At 39.3% G+C, this 18,201-nt stretch overlaps 1 long non-coding RNA gene across 1 annotated transcript in view; it reads left to right on the plus strand.

The window, feature by feature from the left end:
• LOC131830275 (uncharacterized) overlaps positions 1–7,334 on the plus strand; it is a 67,955-nt gene extending 60,621 nt beyond the window's left edge. The window contains exon 6 of the long non-coding RNA XR_009353094.1: positions 6,786–7,334. This is a non-coding gene — a long non-coding RNA (uncharacterized LOC131830275). The remainder of the gene's footprint in view (positions 1–6,785) is intronic.
• The last annotated feature ends 10,867 nt before the right edge of the window (positions 7,335–18,201 follow it).

Raw genomic sequence — 18,201 nt, forward strand, 5'->3', positions numbered from 1 at the left:
CGAGAACAGATGTTGAGGCTGGGTAAGCCCTGGTGGTTCTTGTTATGATTGCAAGATGCCCTACATCAACAACCATCAGGAAATTCTGAAAAATATGGAGGTTTATTATTTCCAAGACCTGGAAATTACACAGCACACCTGGGGCCACACAGCTAGGTCAAGCCCAGGCGTGGAGAGAGTCCAAGGGCAGGTGGTTCTGCTTTTACTGAGGTCAAGGATGAGGGCCTAGGGTTTCACAGGCTCCTTTCTTATTGGTGAACTTAAAAGCTGGGGCGCCTGGGTGGCTCTGCCAGGAAAGTGTCTGACTCTTGGTTTCAGCTCATGGTCTTAAAGTTGTGGGGTTCAGCCCCACCTCAGGCTCTGCGCTCATGTGTGATATCTGCTTTAGATTCTTTTTCCCTCTTCCTCTCTTGCTTTCCTAAATAAATAAAATTTTTAAATAAATAAAATGTAATAAAAGTGGAAGAGAAAAGGAACCTCAGTCAGGGAGGTGGCCTGGCACTTTATCTAGTCCTGTTTCTGACAATGCATTTATTCATTTTAAGTGGTTGCCTCTTCGAAATGGATACCCCAGCAGTCAAAACTTAGGTCAGGCACTTGCATTACAAAAAGAGATTTAAAAAAGCAACTGCCAGGGTTTACATTCCAAGGGCACACCCAGATAATCCCAATTAAACTGCTCCTCTCAAAATCCTAAATCACACCTTTCCCCATATAAGGTAATATTCATAGGGCCCAGGGATTTGGGCATGGACATTTATTCATGAAGGAGGAAGGCACCATTCAACACAATGCATCTTCTTTTTTTATATCAGTTTTTAAAGTTTTTATTTATTTGACAGAGTGAGCGCATAAGCCACGTGGGGCTCGATCCCAGGACCCTGGAATCATGACCTGAGGTGAAGGTAGAAGCTTGACCAGATAAGTCATCCAGATGCCCAACACAGTGCATCTTCTAACTCTGATACAGTATGTGTTCAATAGGAGCAGGAGGTGTGTCCAAGGGGAGTCCTGCTCCTTACTATGTGTGGTTACTGTTCTCTTCCAGGTCTGCCTGATGGGGGACATTTTCTTTTTTTTTTTTTTTTTTTTTTTTTTTTTTTTTTTTTTTTTTTTTTTAAAGATTTATTTATTTATTTGACAGAGATTACAAGTAGGCAGAGAGGCAGGCAGAGAGAGAGAGAGGAGGAAGCAGGCTCCCTGCTGAGCAGAGAGCCCGATGCGGGACTCGATCCCAGGACCCTGAGATCATGACCTGAGCCGAAGGCAGCGGCTTAACCCACTGAGCCACCCAGGCGCCCTGGGGGACATTTTCTTAGGACTTTCTATAATCTTTGTAGGAGCACCTGTTGAGATTACTACAGGAAAAACAAACAAACAAACAAAAACCCCAAAAAAACAAAAAACAAAAACAAAACAAAAACCCAAAAAACAAAACTCAAAGAGAATGCGGACTCCTAATTTCAGTCATTCCTGGGGCTTTAAACTTTCTCACCATGCATGCTTGTCCTTCCCCCACTTTCTAACCCAACTCAAGCCAGTGTTTGCTTCTTGTCTTTCTTGCATTCCTGGTTACTGTGTGTGTGTGTGTGACCAATTATATCTCTGATTGGATCAAAAAAAGTTATAAATCTGCCTTGGGTATCATTGACAAATATACGTTGCTAAGTTACCTTTTATAAAATGACATCTTGAGGCTTTATTTTTCAAATCTCTGATTATCAGTGGAAACGATCATGTATCCAGTCTGTGAAAATAGTTGAGAATCCCACTTAAACGTTGTTCGTGAAGAAGCAGCATCATCAGCACGTCTAACAAAAGGGATGAGCTGAGGAGCGAGTCTGTCCATTCAACACGTCAGGTGCTTTTTAAACATGGACCAACCAGCTACTTGGTTGGAACGTGTCAGAGACAATGAATGAGTAACATCTGGAATAAAAAACCCTCAAGTCTCTGAATCCTGACTCTCCACTTGGGGATAAAAGAATACATAGAAGTGAGTTTATCTCAAAGTGTTAAATTCAGAGCTGAAAATTTTTTTGAGACTCCTTTTCTCCTTTTCGATGCTGCCTCTGTCCACCTCCCCTCCACTCTTTATCTTTCTCCTCAAGGAACGAGATGTCGATGCCGTTTATCTAGCGGCCGCTCCAATGAGCACCTTCTAAAACGTGCCAACTTTTAACCTAAAATTTGCTGTCTTTCATCTCAGTTGTTTAAGATCCTTTTTGTTTCCTTTCTTTCTCCTCAATAAACTGAAGCTCATTTCATTTTGAAATGAAGCAGCTGCACGTGGTATTAAATGGGAGATAACAGGCTGCTGATCAGATAAAAGCCACATCTAATGGAAAAGTAGGACCAATTTAGCAAATTGCTGGACTAATTTCTAGTGGGAGCCTGATTCAAAAGACTGCATGATGCTCTAAGAAAATTCTAAAATTTTGGTTCTTTCAGGGAAGATTTGGCGAAACCACAATTAGAAAAAAAAATTGTTTTTCATTTTTATTTTGACTTTCTTACTGCAGAGAAATGCTGTTGTTTGGGTATAAGGATAATCTTTGCCCGACTCCAGAATCTATCATTCTGTGTTAGAGGCCAAAATAGTGACAGGAGCTACTCCAAAGGATTCGGTCTATGGAATAAGACTGCATAAAGCTTGTAACTCTTTCCCCCTTGTTATAAATGCCAAGTCTAGAGAAGAGGAAAGAGTCCTTCTTGGTTTCCATCTGAGAAAAAAGAGATTAATCTTCCTATTAAGAATTTATTTTGGATCAATGGATAGCAATCCCCTGGGGCTATTTTAGTGTGGGCAGAGATCACTAAGGGCAACAAATCTGTCTTCCCATCTTTGAAATGTTTCAAGAAAAAGATTAAACATCTGATATCATCAAAAGATCTATAGCCAGGGAGTTGGCAGAACTAAATTTTCATCCCGGTTTTGTCACTGACTGCTTTGTTATTGGAAAACTTTCTCCAGGTGTAAGGACCAGAGGACCCTCAACTATAAAAGAACAGAAGTTAAACTGAACTGTCCCACGGATAGCTATAAAGTTCTGGGGGGTGGTCATCTTGCCTATCTTAAGAATTGTGAAGCAAAACAGTCTCATGCCTTCCATAATAAAGTATTCCCAAACTTATGGATAGTAGATACCTTGCATTGTATCTAAAGTGTCTTAAGGCATAGGACTTAAGAAAAGTGAATCATGCATTTGAAGTCATCCCCCTCCAAGTGTCCCCATTTATTCAGTAATTGTTCTTCCATCAAGACCTCAGTGGAGGTCAGGATGGCTGGCACCTGGTGCTACTGTGGTTGAGAAAGTTGAATTGAGAAAGTCAAGTTGAGTAGTGTAATAGTTAATCAGTTAATCATATGGACTCTGTGGCCAGTTGACCTGTTTTAGAATTCTAGAGTCATGTGAACGGAGCAAGTAATTTAACTTGTTGAGTCTTAATTTCTCCTACCTGTGAATTTGTGGTATCATAAAACAACCTACCGAGGTAAATGAAAATACGAAATGTAGCCTTTTATGTAAATCATTGGTTCTAGTAAACGTTAGCTATTATTTTTAACAACCCAAGCCCTTTTAACTGAATTATATTTAGAAGGTATAAAGTACTATTTAACATATAACTGAAACTTCCAGATGGATTGTGGTATTAAGGTATTCTGCACTTTATTTTCCTTCTATAAGCATCTGTAAACATCATTAAATTATGCTAATAAACACTGACTCATAGCCTCTACTTCTATCCTCTTAAATTTTTGTGTTTTTTTTAGGAATACTTTATTTCATTTAATAGTTCCCTTGTGAACAATTTAGAGACCTAAGAGAGCTTTCTCACTGATTATTTCCCTTTTCTTTCTGTTAGAGAGAGACCTCTGGGTAGCCAATTCAGATCTATCAGGTTGTTAAAGCCAGGCCTGTCATTTATTTATTCCTCAAATATTTATTGAGCAGTTACTGTGCGTCATGTAAACTTCTAGTTGCAGTAGTGGATAGTGCGAATATTAAGGAATCTAATTTTGTCTAGTCTCCGTGAATGAAAGTCTCCTACCCATCTGGATTCACTGCTATGAATATCAAAATTCAAATGATCAGAACCTGAGAAATCTCTCCATGGAGAGCGGTTGGGAGTTATGGGTTTGGAAAAAGTCAGCAATCAGTTCCTCACTCCAAAGAGTCCTATTGGCACCATAAGTGAGGTCTGTACTCTGAAACAAAAAAAAAAGGGGGGGGCTTATTTTTTCCCTCTAATTTTTATATAGTTGCTTCGTACCTCATGGATGTCCCTCTCTTGGGGTTTAAGTATCAAAGACGTTATTCATCTCATTCCTTCTTCTTTTTTTTTTTTTTTTTTAAAGATTTTATTTATTTATTTGACAGAGAGAAATTACAAGTACACTGAGAGGCAGGCAGAGAGAGAGAGAAGGAAGCAGGCTCCCTGCTGAGCAGAGAGCCCGATGCGGGACTCGATCCCAGGACCCTGAGATCATGACCTGAGCCGAAGGCAGCGGCTTAACCCACTGAGCCACCCAGGCGCCCCTCATTCCTTCTTCTTGTTCTCCCTCCCTCTTCAGGTCTCCGTCCTACACCCCTCTGCATTTTCTCTTTCCTGAGCCTCCCCATTAAAAGAATGTTGCAGAACATGCAATTTTTTTTAAATAAAACATTTTGTTTATTATACTAGTAAATTCTCTTCAGATTTGCCAGAGACCCACAGTGGATCTGAAGGATTTATATGGAAATTAAGGCAGCACTCCATCTGCCTAATTAGACAGATGTACTCATAAAAGGAGCCCACTGCCTGCTGGAATAGGAGGAGGATTGGGCCTGGGGGGGGGGGGGGGACTCCTCCTCAGCTGTTAGGAGCTGTTAGCTCATGGGCTCAGGTCTCCTGAGACACTTCCCTGCTCCACAGGCAAAAGGAGGGTAAGTTCTTTTTCACATCCAATAAAGTATCAAATTAACCTCCCTCCCTGCTGTTACAGACTTGATGTTAAATTGGAGGAAAGCAGGTTGCAGATTTCAAGAAAAGTGGCAGGGACCAAGCCACTTTCCCGGTGCAAGTGTTCAACACCTAGGCTGCACATTAGAATTACCTGGGGACCTTTAAAAATTCTTATGACTGAAGCCACTTAAGACTAATCGCTTTTCATTCAGCATCCTCCAAAAATCAACTTGAGCAGTAGGATAGAGATCCCGAAGTAAAAGAAAAAAAAAAATCCAAGTTTAAAATCATTCACCTGTGTTTTTCACCATGCTTGTTTGGACAATTCAGTAACCTTGATGGGCCAAATTAACATTGTTCAACCTTGTCACTTGTAACAAATATTGGCATACACATGTTCAGAACTGTTACGCATTCAGGAAACATACAATATAGAGCTGGCATAGAGACACTAACAGGTTTAACTTATACCACACAGCTACAGATACACATTCAGACACAGATTCATTTCTAGAACCTCACGAACAGGCTCTGAGATATGTACAAACTCAGACACACATAGACACAGAGACCTCATAGAAAAGAGGTCTACACACAGATTTACGTATTGGTACAGAAACACAGATAACACAAGCACATACTTATTTGGTTTTTTGTGTGTGTGTGTGTGTGTGTGTGTGTTTTTAAAGAGATGATGATGATTATTATTATTATTATTATTTATTCACCAGAAAAAGAAAGAGAGAGCACAAGCAGGGGGAGCAGGCAGAGGGAGAAAAAGGCTCCCCGCTGAGCAGGGAGCCCAACGCGGGACTCTATCCCAGGATCCTGGGAGCATGACCTGAGCTGAAGGCAGTGTTTAACTGACTGAGCCACCCAGGCGCCCCACCACATATATGTCTGGATGCTTATCAAAAGCCCACACAAAGGAAAACCATCAGAGATCCTCAAAAACAGAAAGAATAACTACTGAAGGAGCCTCATAGTTTGTTAATTATATCTCAGTAAAGCTGTTGAAAAATTAAGGGTAAGAATTGCTGAGATACACTTAGCCAGCAAACAGAGATGTAAGAGGACACTGACAAACCCAGGCAATCTCCTTTAGTAGTTCTGGGTCTTCTTCATTTGTGAGTGTCTGCGGGTTTCTGGAGGGGCGTTGTGGGATTATTCGCTGCTCATCGGTGGATAATATTTTTGCCAGACTCAGCTGCATCCCTGGCTCCTCGCCCAGGTGGGCTGTGTGAAAGGCAGGACTGAAATTCCAGCCTCCAAGGAGAAAATTACACATATTTTTCTGGAAAAGGAGATTCTATTGAAAATGTTCCTCCCATGGGAAACTGAAAATTCGGGGAGCAAGTAAAGAATGTTTCATTCAGGTTTGCATGCTGACAGTAGAACAAAATATCTTGTAATAATGATAATAAAGAAGTAATGTCTTTATGGCTTTTTGTAATATAAATTGTCTTGTATCTACTAAGTTAATCATATCAGAGCTGTTCCCTGTGATCCCGTTTGATCTTCAGAGTAACCAAATGAAGAAGAATTCATTAACAAACATTTTACACTTGCTGAAAGCACTCCCAAGAGAAACTATGTAACATTTTTGAGGTCATCCAGCCACTACATTGCATGTTTACAAGTCAAAACTCATGTCTGATGGACCTAAGAGCCAGTGCTCTTGGCAGCTGTATGTCAAGGCTTCTGCAGACCCTGGGCTTGCGGTTGACCTTACGGCTCATCTGACTTTACATATGGGAAAACCGAAGATCAGAGTACTTTGCACCAAGCTCCCAGGGGCGCACACAGACCTGAACCTAATACTCTGATTCCTGTTCTAGGGCTGATGTCACCAGACAAGCTAACTTTTGAAATAGTCAACGAACTGTATGTGAACTGGGCAAGGTGAAGAAACTGAAGCTTAGGAACCAAGATTGAATTAAAAGCCCAATGGCCTTACTCTTGAACTTCCTCCCAGGGAGCAGGCCTTCCCCTGGAAGACAATGGGGTTCGGTCTACTTCTCGCTATTCCTGTGTTGCTTTCCTGAGGACAACGAAACTACGCCTTTGGTTCAGTGACGTCTCAGAAAGCTCTTGGAGGGAATTGCATTCTATCCACAAGAGTGGAGGTACAACTCCAACTTCAAAAGAAGAGGTTGTGTTTGCCATTTTCTCAGGGTTTGGGTCTGGCTGGGGTGAAAGATGTTCAGTAACTGAGAAAGCATCCTGGTCACACTGTAGAATTTCTTCTAAATTCTCTCCTTGGAATCTGAGTGTGATTATGAATTTTTTTAGTATTTAATCCCATAGGTAAGTGATTAGGGGGAAAAAATGTAAGGCTCCTTAAAAAAGGCAATAATGACAAAAAGGTAGAGAAACACGGCATTAGATCATATGTCCCAGATCCCCTTATTATTCATTTAAACATTTCAAATTGTTGCCAGCTTTAAAACTTAGAAGATTTTATGTAAATATCTAAACTCCTGGTGTCTTTTAAAAATGAAAGTCAGAAAATCTGGCAATAATTGACCAAACCTGTGTAGCATCTTCACCAGTGAGTAGGTCATATGCTGTGTTGTGCATCCCAACCTGTCACATTCCCCACTAATTATGTTCATTCTGACCCATTTCACTTTTCTGGGTTACCCGTCTGGACACTGCAGGTATCTATTAACATTCTCAGTACTCAGATAAAAATCATTACGGTTTCAGAGACAGATGTTTTAGCAGTCCAGGGAGAGAGAAGTCAGCAAAGCATTGAGAGCTCAAAGATGGCTTCATAAGAAAAGTGGGAATGAAGCTGTCTTATAACAAATCAAGATTTATTGAGGCAATAAAGGAGGGTACTTTAGTGGAGGGTGTATAATAAGAGGAACAAGAGATAATGCAAAATTAAATTCTGGTGGACAAAAGACCAACTGTGCAAAGTAAAACTTTTAAACACTTAGAATAAAATGTGAAACATTATATTTACAATCTTAGGTTTGAAAATATTTTCCCTTTTAAATGACATAAGAAAGGAGGAACCATAAAGGAAAAAAAAAATGGGTAAGCTTGAATCCGTTCAATAAAGAACATCTGTTCATCTAAAGACATCATAAACAAGGTAAAAAGACAAGGAACAGATTTTGAGAAGATATTTGCAATGCATAAAACTGACAAAAGCTAAGTATCCAGAATTTATAGAGAGCTTCTACAAATCAAAATGAAAAAAAGATAAAACAACCTAATGAAAAATTGGGCAAAATATATGAAACTGTCATTCACAAAAGGTGAAAGCCAAATGGCCCATAAGTACATGAGAATGTCGTCAATCTGACATGTTATCAGAGAAAGGCAGATTAAAACAATAGAAAGCTCTTATTTTGTGCCCCTGAGATTTCCATAAATCTAAAGTCAAATAATGCCAAAGCGCTAGACACAGATGTGGGAAATTTGGAAATTCCAAACAGTAAAAGTTGGCACACATCTTCAGAGGACAAATGACAATATTGAAAAAATTGTGTTATGTATGTTTTTTTTAACACAGTGACATAAGTGCTATATATGTACCTTGAAGAAATATTCATGCATGGGCAAAAGACAATGAATGCTTGACTATCCATTATGTTATTGTATGTGGTTCAGAAACACACTTTAAATTGAAAATTAAGATTAGGGGTCCCCTGAGTGGCTCAGTTGGTTAAACACCTGCCGTTGGCTCAGGTCATGATCAAGCCCGGCATCGGCCTCTCTGCTCAGCAGAAAGACTGCTTCCCCATCATCCCCTGCCTGCTGCTGTGCTCTCTCTGTCAAATAAATAAAGTATTAAAAAAAAAAAAAAAAAAGGAAAGAAAAAGAAAAAAAATTTAAGATTGATTGAAAATGTCTTAAATGAGCCTCAACAGAAAAAGTGATGAATAAATTATGATATAGTCACAAAATGAAAAGCTGTAAGATAGTGGAAATAATTGCATTAATACAGCACCTGTCAATTTAGCTAAATCTCCAAAACTTTCAAAAATCAACATGCAGAAAAAATGTACTCAACTGAATATAAAAGTGTGAAAAATAAGAGTGAATAACATGATTGGTGTAAAAAAAAAAATAGAGTCAAGATAGAAATAGAAATGGGTTTGTGGGGAGGTAAGGTTGGAAGGTTGCCAATAACTGGCCCAGGCACATGAGGGACTGGAGTAGGGAAGAAAATGAAAAGTTTCTCTTTGTCAAAGAAGCTTTAAGTGTTGCTGTGCTTTTGTTGTCCGATCGAGAAACTGTAGACAAGGTCTCTTCTCAAGGCTATTATTACCTGGGGAAAAGAGCCATTGTAGATTCATGTGGAGGAGGGTAGTTTCTTGTTTCAAAACTTTCATCTGAAGAAATAAGTCTTTTGCGGAGTAGCCAGTCCTGAGACACAAAAATAATCAGCTGATGTTCTCTTCGGTATGGACATCACGTAGAGAAGAACAATTGTGTTCCCATAGATCATTATTTTTATTAGATACACTTTACTTCTTTATTCAAATGCTTACCATGACCTTACACTGTCAAGATCTCTGTCCATGCCTAGCCACTGCTTCTTGAATACATACAAATCAGCCAAAAGCAGAGCTCTGAAAATGATACTCTTCTCAGAAACCCCAAGTCCTCCTTTTCTGAATAAAGTCCGGATCCTGCATTCTCTAAGGGGTTTTTTCTTCTTCTTCTTCTTCTTTGAACACTTTTTGTTTACAGGAAAATTGAGGAGGAAGTATGGAGAGTGAATAACCCCTCCTCTCACAAAAGCACAGCCCACCTGCTATTAACATCTCACACCGGATCGGTGCATTTGTTATGAATGATGAACCTACACAGGCACCTCATTATCCCCCACAGCCCATTGTTTATGTCAGGGTTCTCTCTTGGTGTTATACATTCTTATGGGTTTTGACAAATGTATATCACATGTACTCACTATAGCATCGCACAGAGTGGTTTCTTTGCCCCCCAAATCCTCTGGGCTCCATCCATTCATCCCTTTCTCCCCATAGCCTCTGACAACCACAGATCTTTTCTCTGTCTCCACAGCTTCGCCTTTTCCAAAACGTCACAGAGCTGGGATTCTGTAGTGTGTACCTTTTTCAGATTGGCTTCTTTTGCTTAGTAACCTGTCTGTAAGTTTCCTCCACATATTTTTCAGGTTGATAGCTCATTTCTGTTAACACTGAATAATATTCCATGGTATGGGTGTACTTCTGTTTATCTGCTCACCCATGGAAGGGCATCTTGGTTGCTTCCAAGTTTTGATAATTATGAATGAAACTGCTATAAACATCCATGTGCAGGTTTGTGTGTGACATAAGTTTTTGTCTCTTTTGGGTCAACACCAAATAGTGTGATTGCTGAATCGTGTGGTTGAGTTTTAAGAGCTCTTGGTATCTTGGATACCAGTTCCTTTATTACAAATGTTTTTTGCAAATATTTTCTTCCATTGTCCTTCTCTGACATTATCTTTCATAGAGCATTTTTCATCTTCAAGAAGTCCATTTATTTCAATATTTCAATTATTTCTTTATGAGATCATACTTCTGATGTTGTACATCCTCTGACTTCTGACTCAAGCTTTTTTTTTTTTTTTTTAAGATTTTATTTATTTGACAGAGATCACAAGCAGGCAGAGAGAGAGAGAGGAGGGAGGAAGCAGGCTCCCTGCTGAGCAGGGAGGCCGATGTGGGGCTCAATCCTAGAACTCCAGGATCATGACCTGAGCCGAAGGCAGAGGCTTTAACCCACTGAGCCACCCAGGCACCCCTGACTCAAGTTTATTTTACCTTCTACACTCCTTGTCTCTTCATCTCTTCTGTCAACAGGTATTTACTGTGAACTTTTTCTGATCACACAGGATTGAGAAGGAGCAAGAGAGACCACAGTGTGATTCTCATGGAGCTTTTACAGGGTAAAGGCAGACTATAAACACATTGACAGGCCACTAGAAGAATTTCAGAGACTATAAAGGCTATGAAACCTGTAAAACAAAAATGTGGTACAACGTTCCTGGGGACACTAGGCCAGGTAATCAGGTAGACGACTTGCAGACACAGGTTACTTTCATTCATTCTCTACATTGGCTATCTCTGTCTGCTTCTCCCAAGTTCAGAGTTTCAGCTTCACAATGTATTTTTGGCCAAGAAAGATGATTTTTGAAATACTTATCTCTATAATACATAAGCTATGGCAAGATCTTACTAGATGTTGGTCAAATAAATGAATGAATGAACAAATAAGCCAAACAATCAGTGAATCAGTGAATGATGATCCATAGAAAAGATTATCGATGATAACAGTGATCTCACCAGCAATATGATTTATTTGACACAGTGTGAGAGGACTAAAGCTCATTGCTTTTCTCCATTTTCCCATTAAATCCTCACAATGTCCTCTCAATGTAGGTGACATGCATCTCACAAATGAGAGCTCTGAGAGTTGAGCAATTAGCTCAGAATGAAATAGGTAGTAGTAACTTCCTTCGAGATATGTCTCCTGAGGCAAGGAAAACAAAAGCAAAAATAAATTTTGGGGACAACATCAAAATTCAAAGTTTCTGCATAGAAAAAGAAACGAAAAAACCAACAAAACTGAAAAACAACCTACTGAGTGGGAGAAGATATTTGCAAATGGCGTATCTGATAATGGCTTCGTATCTAAAACATATAGAGAATTGATAAAGCTCAAATCCTCAAAATGAATAATTTAAAAATGGGCAGAAGACATGAATAGACATTTTTCCAAATAAGATATACAGATAGCCAACAGACACATGAAAAGATGCTCAATATCACTCATTATCAGGGAAATGCAAATCAAAACCACCATGAGATATCACCCCACATCTGTCAGAATGGCTAAACACAAAAACACAAACAACAACAAGAATTGGCAAGGATATGGGGAAAAAGGAAACGTCTTGCACTGTTGGTGGGAATGCAGACAGCACAGTGGTCACAGCCACTGTAGAAAACAGTATGACGTTTCCTCAAAAAATTAAAAATAGAACTACCCTATGACCCAGTAATTGCACTAAAGGATATTTTCCCGAATACAAAAACACTAATTCAAAGGTATATATCCACCCCCATGTTTAGTGCAACATTCTTTACAATAGCCTAACTACGGTAGCAGCCCAACTTCCATGGTAGATGAACAGATAAAGAAATGGATAAAGAAAATGCAGCAGGTATATAGTGGAATATTACCTAGTCATAAAAAGGAAGAAAAAAATCTTGCTATTGACAACAATGTGGATAGATATAAAAAGTATAATGCTAAGTGAAACAAGCCAGTCATACCATATGATTTCACTCATAGATGTAATTTAAGAAAAAAAAATGAACAAAAGAAAGAAAAAGGAGACAGACAAACTAAGAAACCGACTCTTAACTATAAAGAACAAACAAATCGTTGAGATGGGGGAGTGAAATAGGTGAAGGGGATTATGAGTGCACTTATCTTGAGGAGCACGGAGTCATATATGGGACTGTTGAATCACTCACTATATTGTACACCTGAAACTAATATAACATTGTTAATTACACTTGAAATAAAAATTTAAAAAATGAAATTGGTACTAAAAACTTGAAGTGAGACACTCCTTTCTCTGTCCCAGGTACATCCCAGACTTTACAGAAGCTCACTCAGTGAATCACTTTGGCTGTTGTGGCTTATTCCTATTTTACAACAGAGACAACATGAGCTTAAAGAGATGTGGGAGCCTTATACAAACCCCCTGGAAGGATCAGCAGTGGGGAATGTGGAGATGAGGAGGACTGAGACTTGCTCTATGGAAGTCACAAAGTTAAGAGAAAGGGATGTGAACCTGAGGACCAGGTCCCAAGATTGGAAACAACGCCAATGCCACAGTCTGAAATCTGGCTTTGATGCCCACAGAAGGCTCAGCCATCATGCGGCCATGCTGACCCTCTATTCTGAAGGCAAGGGTCTGACTGTATTCAGTTACTTACACAGACTGCCTCTCTAAAAGGATGTCACTTGTCTTTATACACTTCGATACCTTATAAAGATGAGTTTTGATTTCTTCTCAACAAATATCCTTTCTTCCTCTCTTCACTGCCAGTTATGCTGAGAATCACAATGCTTAGATTTTATTCCCCTAGAACAGGGTTTCTCAACCTCATCAACTTTGTTACCAATAAATCTTCAAATAATTCTTCTTTTGGGGGTGGGTGGGTGCCTTGTAAATTGTAGGATATTTAACAGCTTCCTCTCATCCACCACTCCCCATCAGTGGGTTGTAACAATCAAAAGTGTCTAGCTTAGTTCAATTAAGAATTTAATTCCTGTTAGGATTCTAGGATGGTCATTAAGTTGGTACAACAGTCAATTACCCCTTTCTGTGCATGAGTTTCAGATTCCTTCTTGAGAGTAGGTGTTAATAGAATGATGATTGGAGGAAAAGAAGTAAGGAAAGACTCATGAATAATATATGAAGGGGAGGTTTCAGACATAAGATATTGACCTCTAAGACTTGGAGTGACAAAGACTAATTCCATTTTTCTTACATTTTGCCTCTGCTCTTATATTTACCTTCTAACATTTCCTATTGAGTCACACATACGCATCTATCATCTAATTTAGCAAAAAGAATATTATGAAGCCCTCCTATTTAGGGTATCTGGGGGTGAGCATCCAAATAAAACACAATCCTGGACATTAAGAAGCTCACAGTTTTGTGACCCTTTCACAGCCCAGATCTCTGCTTGTGGATGTGGCCTGGCTTCGTCCTACACCACACTGACACCTAAAAACAAAACAGGTTTCTTCAAGAATCTGTAAGTACTTCATTTTCATGAAGTCCCAATTTAGGTAAAAGACTAACAACACTCAACCTAAAAGTGAACCACCAACAATTTATTTTCCTTAAAAGATGGAGTATTCAATTATTGAGCCTCTGCTAAGGACTTCATTATAAGGTGCTAATAGATTTGGAAAGCACAGTTTTCCATTTATTTAATTTAAAATGGAAATTAAAGTACTGGTTCATTTGTGCTCCCTCCGGCGGTAAGCTCCATGTTCATTCATGTATACGAAACAACAGGTTCACTGGGTCTCGGACTGGCCAGGTCCAGTGTGGTGTTCTCAAAGGATTCTGTCTCCCTGGGAGCAATTTCCTTCACCCATTAAGCCCTTCAATCATTTGTGCCCACCCAAGAGCAGGATAAGCAGATGGCTCGACTCTCACTGCCAGTTATTTTTCAGGACAGACTTTTTCACATTTCCCTGCTTCTGTGGGAGAAAAATGCCATGTTGATCACAGAGATTTCATTCTTTGTCCACATCACGTTTCACGGATGCATCCATCTGCAACTGGAGAGGATACCCTGGTGGGAAATTCTGCTCAGGAAAAGGATGGCTAAATTGCTATCGACAGTATTTTTCCCTAGGGAAGAGAGAGCTGCTTATAATGAATATTTTAAAAAGCTCTAATGGATAAAAGAAATCCTATGGGTTTAGGGGGCCCATATTGTGCCTTATATGCCCTATTCTTCATCTTCCTTCCCATTTATCATCAGTTTCCCTTACACACTTTCACAGGTTTTCTTTGATGTAGAATCATGAGGTTTGCTTATCAGGCATTGTCTCCAGTTTATAGATGAAAAAACTGGAGCCTGGAAGGGTTACGTGACTTGCCCTGCTTTAGTCAAGCCTGCCTCCCACTTTTCCCCACATGATGGCCAAAAAGATTGTGTTAGTTTTCTAGGGATGCCATAATACAATTTCACTAACTGGGTGCCTTAAAAAGTAGAAATCTATCCCTTTACAGTTCTGGAGGCTAAAGTCTGCAATCAAGGTGTTGACAGGGCTATGAGGGAGAGTCCACTCCAGATCTCTCCTTGGCCTGGAGAAGTCCCTGCTCATGATCACATGACATTCTTTCTGTTATGTAAGTCTGTCTCCAAATATTCCTTTTTTTATAAGGACATCAGTCGCATTGGATCATGACTACCCTAACGACTTCATTATAACATTATCTTGGTCCAGACCCTATCTCCAGACTAAGGTCATGTTTGGAGCTACTAGGGATTAAGACTTTGACACATGGATTTTGTGGGAAACAATCCAACCTATAGCAGGGAAATTCATGTAAACAAATCCTAATAAACTACTCCTCACTTGCTATGGAATAAAATAACTTTCTTAGGATGAGCCACGCGCCCCTTCCTTATGTGGCCCTTGTCCCTGGCCTCAGTTTTTTCTTTTTTTTTTTTTTTAAGATTTTATTTTATTTGCCAGAGAGAGCGAGCGAGCACAGGCAGGCAGAGTGGCAGCAGAGGCAGAGGAAGAAGCAGGCTCCCTGCCGAGCAAGGAGCCCAATGTGGGACTCAATCCCAGGACGCTGGGATCATGACCTGAGCCGAAGGCAGCCTCTTAACCAACTGAGCCACCCAGGCGCCCCTCCTCAGTCCTCTCTCTTACCACCACACAGCAGGAAATCTAAACCTCCCCAACTACTCAGTAAAAATAACTCCTAACTTAGTAACCTAAGACACTGTGCTTGGTGCCTCACATGTGTGTATAATGAAAATACACTATGCTGACCCTCAGTACCACCACACTATAGATTCATGTATCCATTCATTCATTCAAACATTCATTCATTCAAAAATGTTTCTCAGTGCCTATTGTGTTGAAACTTTGTTCAAGGTCCAAAGGGTGCAGCTGCCAATAAAATGGAAAAAAAAAATCTCTAGCCTCAGAAATTTACATTCTAGTTGGGGGGGGGCAGCTAATAATAAATTAAAACATCATATACTATAGTTGACCCTTGAACAACAAAAGTTTGTTTTGAACTGTGTCTTCTTACATGTGGATTTATTTTGATAAATACAGTACAGTAGTGTAAATGTGTTTTCCTTATGATTTTCTTAAACTTTTTTCTCCAACTTATTATAAGAATACAGTATATAATAAGAATAATATATAAGATATGTGTTAATTGAGTGTGTGTGTTATTGATAAGGTTTCCAGTTAACAGTAAGCTAATTAATAGATAAGTTTTGGGCGAGTCAAAGTTATAGGTGGAGGGGTGCCTGGGTGGCTCAGTCGGTTAAGCATCCAACTCTTGGTTCTGACTCAGGTCGTGATCTCAGGGTTGTGAGATTGTGCCCTGCATTGGGTTCCATACTCAGTGGGGAGCCTGCCTTCCTTCTCTCTCTCCCTTCATCCCTTACCCTGCTCATGCACTCTCTCTCAAATAAATAAACCTTTAAAAAATATTAAAAGGTATAGGTGGTTTTTTGACTGTGTGGGAGGTTGGCACCCCTATCATCCCGGTTGTTTCCAGGGTCAACTATATATTAAGCAATAGGAAATGCTGTAGAGAAAATTAGGACATGAATGAACGTGATCCAGGGACAAAATGAAATTTTTAAAATTTATATAATAATTTTATAATTATTGAAAGGTTAAAAGAGTACTCTGCATCCAGATTCCACACATGTTATTCTGAAATAAATTCAAATGTATAAAGAAGTTGCAAGATGAATACGAACATGTCATGGATCCCTTTAATCCTAAATTCCTTATTATTCATTTCCTAACATTTGCTCAGTTTCTCCCTTCTCTCTCTCTCTCCTCTCTCTGTCTCTTTCTATTTCCATATTTCACATATACGATGCCATAACATCCTTCTTACTGGATTATATTACTGATAACATTTATACAATATACATTTATTTCTTCAACAAATTAGTAGTCTTGAGAGATTTTACTAAGGTAATATTAATCTTTTCTCAACAAGAACTTGGCCATGTTTTTACCTTATACATCTACATAAAAGTTCAATTAATTTTCAAATTATTGAGCACTGAACTCTGCTATTACAAATTAGATGCTAATTAATGCTCCTTTGCTTGCTCATTTATTTGTAATCTTTTTTTTTTCTGTCAAGGCCCACAAAAATGTGAAAATTCCATTAATTATTATTACTAACTCATTGATGGATTATAGAACAAAGTAATAATTTTGAAAATTATAGCTATCCAACAGGTACATTTTTAGAAAGATGCAACATTCTGAAAGATATTGTTAATTAGCCAGCAATTAAAAATTGCAAGAATATTTCACAGCAAGATTTGTGATAATTTTAATGAATTTCTGAAATGAGATAAACAGTTTTTTAAAGGACACATCTAACCTTGAGAGTCTGTGAAGTTATAAATGGTGAAATGGTGGGAAGGAATACATTATTCAGTATATTTTAATATGAAGATTATTAGAAGATATCAAAAAATGTTTGAACATACTTAGGGAAATTAAAACTTATTGAATATATAATACTTGTATTTCATAGTTTTTTTTTTTAAGATTTTACTTATTTATTTGTCAGAGAGAGGGAGAGTGCATAAGCAGGGGGAGAGGCAGGCAGAGGGAGAAGCGGGCTCCTTTGCTGAGCAAGGAGCCAGATGTGGGACTCAATTCCAGGACCCTAGGATCATGATCCCAGCCAAAGGCAGGCACTCAATTGACTGACCCACCCAGTCATCCCATATTTCATAGTTTTACAACCCTGATCTATAGTTATTTTATTCTCATTTTATAGCTGAAACAGCTGAGGCCTGGAGTTACTCCTAGTGGGAGCATTCCAGACACAGGGACACATGTGAAAATGGGAATCCAAAGGAATGTGGGGAGCTGGAGAAACTAAAGGAATGCTGACATCCATGGAGTATAAGTATTGGGGGATAGTCATCTTATCGGAGGCCAAGGAGAGAGGAAGGATGGCACATGCAGGATTTGGGGGGAAATGTCAAAGACCTGGGGCTTCAGCTACAATGTTTCAAGATCATTTTTGCCACAGTGTGAAGACTGGCTTGGGGGGAAAAAGTGGGAAACAAGATGCAAAGCAATTGCAGAAGTCCAGGAAAGATGATGGTGATGGTGATGATGATGATGATGATGATGATAATGATGGTGGTGGTGATGGTGATGATGGTGGTGATGATGATGATAGCAGTAATGATGATGGTGGTGGTGATAATGATGATGGTGGTGATGATGATGGTGATGATAACAATGGCTTGCTCTATAGAAGGGGAGAGCTGGATTTGCTAGAGACTTAATAGGAAGGTGATAAGGATTAGTCATTGATGTCAGGGAAGGTTGATGATTAAGAAAAGAAAGCGTGAGGATGACTGCCTCCTTTTTAGGTCTGTTCAACTGGGTGGAAGGCAACAGGGGGCACTGGAGAAAGAAATTAGCAGAGAATTTTCTGAATGTGTTCTA

Source organism: Mustela lutreola, chromosome 4, assembly GCF_030435805.1.
Source record: "Mustela lutreola isolate mMusLut2 chromosome 4, mMusLut2.pri, whole genome shotgun sequence".
Classification (NCBI taxonomy): Eukaryota; Metazoa; Chordata; class Mammalia; order Carnivora; family Mustelidae; genus Mustela; species Mustela lutreola.